Genomic DNA, 7,434 nt, shown 5'->3' with positions numbered 1-7,434 from the left:
TTTTAAGGGTGAGGTACTAGGGACTTTAGGGCAACTTGAAAGTGCTGGAGATAAAGTAAGAAAAAATTAGTTTGAAGTAAAACTCGTACATTTTAAGAAGGGCCAGGTCATAGGTGGTAGAAAAGCAAAGTTCCTAAGTTTACTATCATAAGGAAAGAAAGCAGATACATTAAAAGCCACAGTCTTGCAAATGTGGTAGTTTTATGAAGTCATGCTAATGGAAACTGAAATGTATATAATATATATGAGAAAAAAACATGCTGGGTGAAACAGAAGCTGACTTTGAGGTGTAAATGAGCATATGAAATTGATGCAATGGCTTGGCAAGTATTGTTAGGCTAATGGCAGGAGAATGCAAGCAAATATTTCTAAAGAACAAACTAACTACATCTTGAGAAGGGAAAGAGCCAACACTGCAGCGAAGGCAAGGGGAGTCGAAGTTTTGGAACTAGATTGGGAGATTTTATAAGTGACTGCTTTGGACTTCAAGTAGGAGTTAGAACCTCCCCTAATTGAGATGTGTACTCTGTAAAGGAAAACTCAAAATCACAGCCTATGTCTAGAAAAAAAAAGAATGGTCATCTGAACAGGACTCGAAGTTTGAGTCCCTTTGTTTAATTTAGATATGATACCTAGTATGTTTATGGTTCAGTGGTGTAACTTAAAGCCATAAAAGGAGATAGTCATGAGGGCTAAGAAATGGAAATGGGAAGAAAGTTTAGTTAGTGATGAATTATTATCCAGGTTGCATATGTGCCGAGGAGAAATCCTCTACAAATCCAAGTTTATTCAGTATCTGTAATGAGATAATGTATTATGCAAAAGAAGATGGAGCATGAGTGTATTTGGTTAATTTTTGAAGAACGGATATTGATAAGAATGAGAACATATTGATGTGGAAAGGAAAAGGATGATAACAGTTACAGGAAGATAAGCCAAAGAGGAAGTTTGTTACCAAAGAACAGAGATTGGAAGGGAAACCAAAAGAATAGAGCTTGGAATCCAGATCCTGATCTCAGAGAAGAGGATCAGACATAATCCAGACCCTGATCTCAGAGGGGAGGATCAGACATAAGCCACTCTGAAAAGGATCTCTCTCATAGTAACCTAATTTGTGAGAGCAACAGAGGTGATAAGAGAGACATTCAAGATGTTTACCAGGAAGCTGGAGTTAAGGAGAGGTTTAAAGTCGAGGCAGTAGGGCGATAGACTCTCTGGTTAAAACGGACACCATTTTTTTGTGGTAGACTGTCAGTGCCTACTCTCGCCGGTACTGGACGGAATCAGAATGAAAATGACCCTTTTATAGTGTCAACTGAAAATGGTGCCAGCGCGTCAAGTCCGCTGGGAAGCGGAACAAAGAAGTGAAAGCAAAGACTTTTGGTGAAAGTGTGTGGTGTCATTTAGCCGAAATTGAATAGAATAGTGAGAAATAATGTGAGGCCTAACCTAGACTCTCCTGTCATTATGATTTAGGAGGATGTGAGGTATGAGGTAATGAAGGAGGAATAGGTGTAGTAAGTGGTTGAGAGAGTTGAAGAGAGCGTGGTAGAATAGTTTGGACATATATGGAGGGAATGAGTAAGGAAAGGTTGACAAAGATGTGTCAAAAATGGAGGAAACATGGGAGACCAAATTGGACATTGGAGTGAAAGGTATGGATCGATCAGGGCTTGAATATCCAGGATTCATATCTATACCACATGCCTCGCATCTATTTGATGTTGTTGGATTGCTGTATTTTCTTCAGACATACCTATTTTTGCCCTCCCAGGTATAACGTTCTCTTATCCTACACATTCCACCCAGAACCTTCGTCCCCTCGCCCCCTCACCCACACCCTAAGACTCTCATCTGCCTCCATGGTTCCATGTCGCTGCCATGTCCACTCCAGCTTATCTCAACCGCTTCCTCTCATGTTTCCTCCATTCATACATCTGTTATCTACAGTGATGGTGAATTAGAGAATTTAGCAAGAGTGTGTGGGTAGAATTGTGAGTTTTTAGAAGATTAGATTTTTCTTGGAATATGTTACTTGCAGTGGTGGTAATTTTGAATTTTGAAGTTCATCATTTGCTGAATTATGTTGATGAGTTTCAATGGTGATATACTGATAAGAGTGAGTGATGAGTTTGTGGTAATATATTGATAAAGTGAGTGATGGCAGTGTTGACTTGATGGCGGAGTGATCTTGGAAATAGTGAAGTGGTGAGGGATTGAAAACCTAAATGAAGTATGGAAGTGATGTTAGAAATTTGGTGGTTAAATAGAGTGGTGTTGAAACCATAAAATGAAAGTTCAAGGGACATTTTTTTTTTCTTTAACTTGAATGGTACATAAAACCTGAATAATAAGAATAAGAAAAAATTGTAAATGAAGGAAACCTGTTACTTTATTAACAATCGCTCCAGAATATCATAAAATAAATTTTCTAAATAGAATATCCAGTAATATTGAATACGTAGAATTTTATATCACTTTTAAAAGATATACTTGGGAAAGAGCAAACATAGTATTCAGCATGTTAATTAGGTGTAAACGAGCATTTGAAGTAATTAAAAAGACTAGAATAGAGCTTATTTATACTTGATTAATATCTTGCCAGATTAACGAACATTGCGTTTCTCTATATATCACTGAAAAGCTAAATTTTATTGAAGTTAATTAAGGACAGTTTCCGAATGGCCCTTAAAAGTATAAATGATGGTGGTTGATATATATATAAGGGGAAAAAATAGCTGTAAATGTGAGTGCATGTTGGTGTTATGTGCGAGAGTATATAATATAAAGAACTACACCAAGATGGAAACTTGGTTAAGGAAACAAATTAAAAGAGAAATTAAATGATGATCCATAGGCCCTACTCGCGGGCCAAGGAACGTCTCTGGCTTTATGGTCCGCGGGCTTAACGAACCCCACGAGCGCCATAACCGGCCAGATGGTCCGTCCGCAGGCCCCAGCAGACAGACTCACACGGGCTGGGGACCTGCTGCTAGATGGTCTGTCGACCTGATTCACGGGACCCGGCCAGGTGGTCCGCCGACCTGGCACAGACCAGATGGTCCGAGGGCCTGACCCGTGACATATTCATCCCCCCCCCAGCTCAACTCCCCCCCCCCCTAATCCCCGTCGAGTGGTGTACATGGGAGGGTTTCAAACAGGTTCAAGGACGTTTAAGGTTTCCATGGGGTCGCGCCTCTTTTCTATTTCAATGTCTATTTTCCCCACTGAATTCATTTCTTGTTTATCTTGTCTTCATCGGTGGCATAAACGGACTTTAATGTGATGACGTATTCACGGGCCCGCCCACCCAGGGTCGAGTATTGCCTAAGTTCGAATCCTGGTGGTGGTAGTCGGTCCACAGTCAACGCAGCTGTTCATCCATACCCTATGGGTTTAAAAAAAGTGGGGGGGGGGATTATTTATAGGCCAGTGTGTGTAGTAACCATGACATAGTAAATAGTAATTGTAGCTTATGATAAGGTATAAAGAACACAGAGATACACTGCAAGATAAGAATTTTTGTTTGAAACAAACACACCGGAGTATTTGCCCACTATGTCTGTTATACAAAATTCTGGTGTTGGATAAAAAAAAAAAAGACGTTTGACCTCTTTGAACACGACGGTACGACCTTTAGGTAGGATGAAGTGAACTTTTTTTTTTTTACCTTTTTTCAAAAGCAGTTAGATATAGAATGTGAACCTCATGACACCAATAAGAAACACTCATTATTTCAGATCCATTATATATATATATATATATATATATATATATATATATATATATATATATATATATATATATATATATATATATATGCAGCATTTTATATAGAGACTTGATATAGGCTATAGAGACTAGGTCACTCTGTATATAAAACAATATATGATTTGATAACGCAGTTAATCCCTCTGCCAAAGGACAGAGGTGAAAAAAAGCGTTACTGTTAATAGATAAAAAAAATTTATGCAAGATTCAGAAAAAAAAGTAGTTTTTTAAGTATGATTGGAAAAGGAGCGTAACATTGTGATAATGGCGATGGAAAGATTCAAAGTTTTGTATATATATATATATATATATATATATATATATATATATATATATATATATATATATAAAGATTGAAGTGTTAGGCAACGTGTAAGGATTTAATGATGACAGGAGTCAGTGTGTGTGTGTGTGTGAGGGAATGAGGCCATATCAGTGATTCACCGGTGAGACACAGCTTCCGTTGTGACGCAGGTAGGCGTCGGTCACTATGAATTCACATACGGGCTCGCCTGGGTTCGAACCCTGGGCGCGGCAGTGGGCCCACAGTCAACTCAGCTGTTCATCCTCCCCTCGGCGTTTGCCGATAAACTGGATACCCACTTTAGGCTGGGATATATATATATATATATATATATATATATATATATATATATATATATATATATATATATATATATATAGGTATATAATGCGTAAATGCCGTCTTGTCTAGTGTGTAGGAAGGAGGAATGTGTGAGGTTGACTGTGTCGAGGTCACAGTGGCACTGGTGGATGATGTGTGAACACTCCGTTGATAACAATCGTACAACTTGGTTGTCAAGTACCCAATTGTGGCAAATCTGTGGAGACAACATTATCGAGATAACCAGACAGAACTTTTGAAGTCTTTTATCATGAGAGAAAGATATCAAGTGCTCTACGTATACCGTTTTCTACAGAACAGGTCAGTGTAATTCATACGGTTTTATTTTGCGTTTTTTGAATACTATAACTACATTTATTTATAGAACGAGAGGTTTTGTAGAGGAGCTACATAAAGACCAATTACGTTTGTTAGCTATTGAGGGCTCGGAGCCTAGCCGGATACAGCCGATGTAGTTTTTGATACAGCGACTACAGTACGTAGTACTGTAAGAAAAGAAGAATATTAGGATAAATAACTAGACATTTGCCTTATGAATTACCGTTCACCCTCCTCATGGTTTTTGTGCTTTTAGAAACTACGGCCACAGACAGTTGGATTAATTTCTCGATTCTGTAACCTCATTCCAGGCCAAACTGTGTCCATGTTCCTCGTACGTAGTTCTATGCCAAACGAGATAAAGAGGCTGTTGAAACACAAAATTGGGTCGTTAGATCGAAGATTAACAGCTGTAGTTAGGAATGAGCTAATATGTGTTTAACTCAAGGAGAATTGTATCACTGGGCAATGAAAGATGCATTCGCGATTGTGAAGAAATGTATTAAATACATTTTTTTTATATGTAGATATTAACAAAGTCAGTACACGAGATGGGAGCTGAGGAATGTAAGACATTTCCCTCCTAACTATGCAAATGAGTAATTACAAATACGTAATTAGTTGTTGGTCACTGTAAGGTTAAACTATAGTTACCATTGGCGCTTATGTATCCATTTTGAAGTTTGTGTAGCTGGAGTTATGAAGGGTCGTATACAGTCGTGTTCAAGGGTCGTATACAGTCGTGTTCAAGGGTCGTATACCGTCGTGTTCAAGGGTCGTATACAGTCGTGTTCAAGGGTCGTATACAGTCGTGTTCAAGGATCGTATATACCGTCATGTTCAAGGGTCGTATACCGTCGTGTTCAAGGGTCGTATACCGTCGTGTTCAAGGGTCGTATACAGTCGTGTTCAAGGGTCGTATACCGTCGTGTTCAAGGGTCGTATACCGTCGTGTTCAAGGGTCGTATACCGTCGTGCTCAAGGGCCGTATACCGTCGTGTTCAAGGGTCGTATACCGTCGTGTTCAAGGGTCGTATACCGTCGTGCTCAAGGGTCGTATACCGTCGTGCTCAAGGGTCGTATACCGTCGTGTTCAAGGGTCGTATACCGTCGTACTCAAGGGTCGTGCCGTCGTGTTCAAGGGTCGTATACCGTCGTGTTCAAGGGTCGTATACCGTCGTGTTCAAGGGTCGTATATCGTCGTGCTCAAGGGTCGTATACCGTCGTGCTCAAGGGTCGTATACCGTCGTGTTCAAGGGTCGTATACCGTCGTGCTCAAGGGTCGTATACCGTCGTGCTCAAGGGTCGTATACCGTCGTGTTTAAGGGTCGTGTACCGTCGTGTTCAAGGGTCGTATACCGTCGTGTTCAAGGGTCGTATACCGTCGTGCTCAAGGGTCGTATACCGTCGTGCTCAAGGGTCGTATACCGTCGTGTTCAAGGGTCGTATACCGTCGTGTTCAAGGGTCGTATACCGTCGTGTTCAAGGGTCGTATACCGTCGTGCTCAAGGGTCGTATACCGTCGTGCTCAAGGGTCGAATACCGTCGTGTTCAAGGGTCGTATACAGTCGTGTTCAAGGGTCGTATACCGTCGTGCTCAAGGGTCGTATACCGTCGTGCTCAAGGGTCGTATACCGTCGTACTCAAGGGTCGTATACCGTCGTGTTCAAGGGTCGTATACCGTCGTGTTCAAGGGTCGTATACCGTCGTGTTCAAGGGTCGTATACCGTCGTGTTCAAGGGTCGGATACCGTCGTGTTCAAGGGTCGTATACCGTCGTGTTCAAGCGATAAAAAAAAAAGCGGGCTTGGTACCTGGAAGATTTTTTTTAAACGCACGATTTCGAATTATTCCTCCCCCCCAAAAAAATGCCGCTCGCGTATTGGGTCGTTTCCTGCTGGTAATATATTTTTTCTTTCTCTCTCGTAGTCGCTTTGTTTCATTCTAATTAGGAGACATTTTGACCCAGCTGCCACTGCAGATCAGAACACGCTAATCAAATCATATGAATTATCCTATTCAACATTTTTCGTACATTTTTCTGCAATTTTTGGTAAGTAAAATTGAATATTTTTTTTGCGATTATTTTAAAGATTATTGTGCTTAATGAAGTTGTAGATTCTGAGGAACTGTTGGAAAATATTGATCAGGTTTGAATAATGTTAGGTTTTGTGTGGTGAAAGTTAACCCTAAATTAACCCTAAGTTAACCTAGGTTAACTTTAAAGTGTTCATTGTGTCAATTGCAGAGAGAGACGGAGGAAGTGTGTGGGGAGGGTGGGGGAGAATAGAGAAAGTGTGGGAAGGAGGAAGTGTGGGGAGGGTGGGGGAGAATAGAGAAAGTGTGGGAAGGAGGAAGTGTGGGGAGGGTGGGGGAGAATAGAGAAAGTGTGGGGAGGGTGGGGGAGAATAGAGAAAGTGTGGGGAGGGTGGGGGAGAATAGAGAAAGTGTGGGAAGCAGGTGTTTGTTGTGGGGAAGGGGTGTGTGTGGGCTGGGGGAGGGGAAGGGGGAGTTCGTGGGTGAGAGAGAGAGAGAGAGAGAGAGAGAGAGAGAGAGAGAGAGAGAGAGAGAGAGAGAGAGAGAGAGAGAGAGCCACTTGATAGCACTTGGGCGAAAAACGAAATATTATTGACCACATTGTAACTCCCCCAGATATATGTCCATAGACGGACAGTTCACCATAGATCATAATTACCACGA

This window comes from Panulirus ornatus, chromosome 27 (genome assembly GCF_036320965.1).
Source record: "Panulirus ornatus isolate Po-2019 chromosome 27, ASM3632096v1, whole genome shotgun sequence".
Classification (NCBI taxonomy): domain Eukaryota; kingdom Metazoa; phylum Arthropoda; class Malacostraca; order Decapoda; family Palinuridae; genus Panulirus; species Panulirus ornatus.
This window is presented reverse-complemented; position numbering follows the sequence as displayed.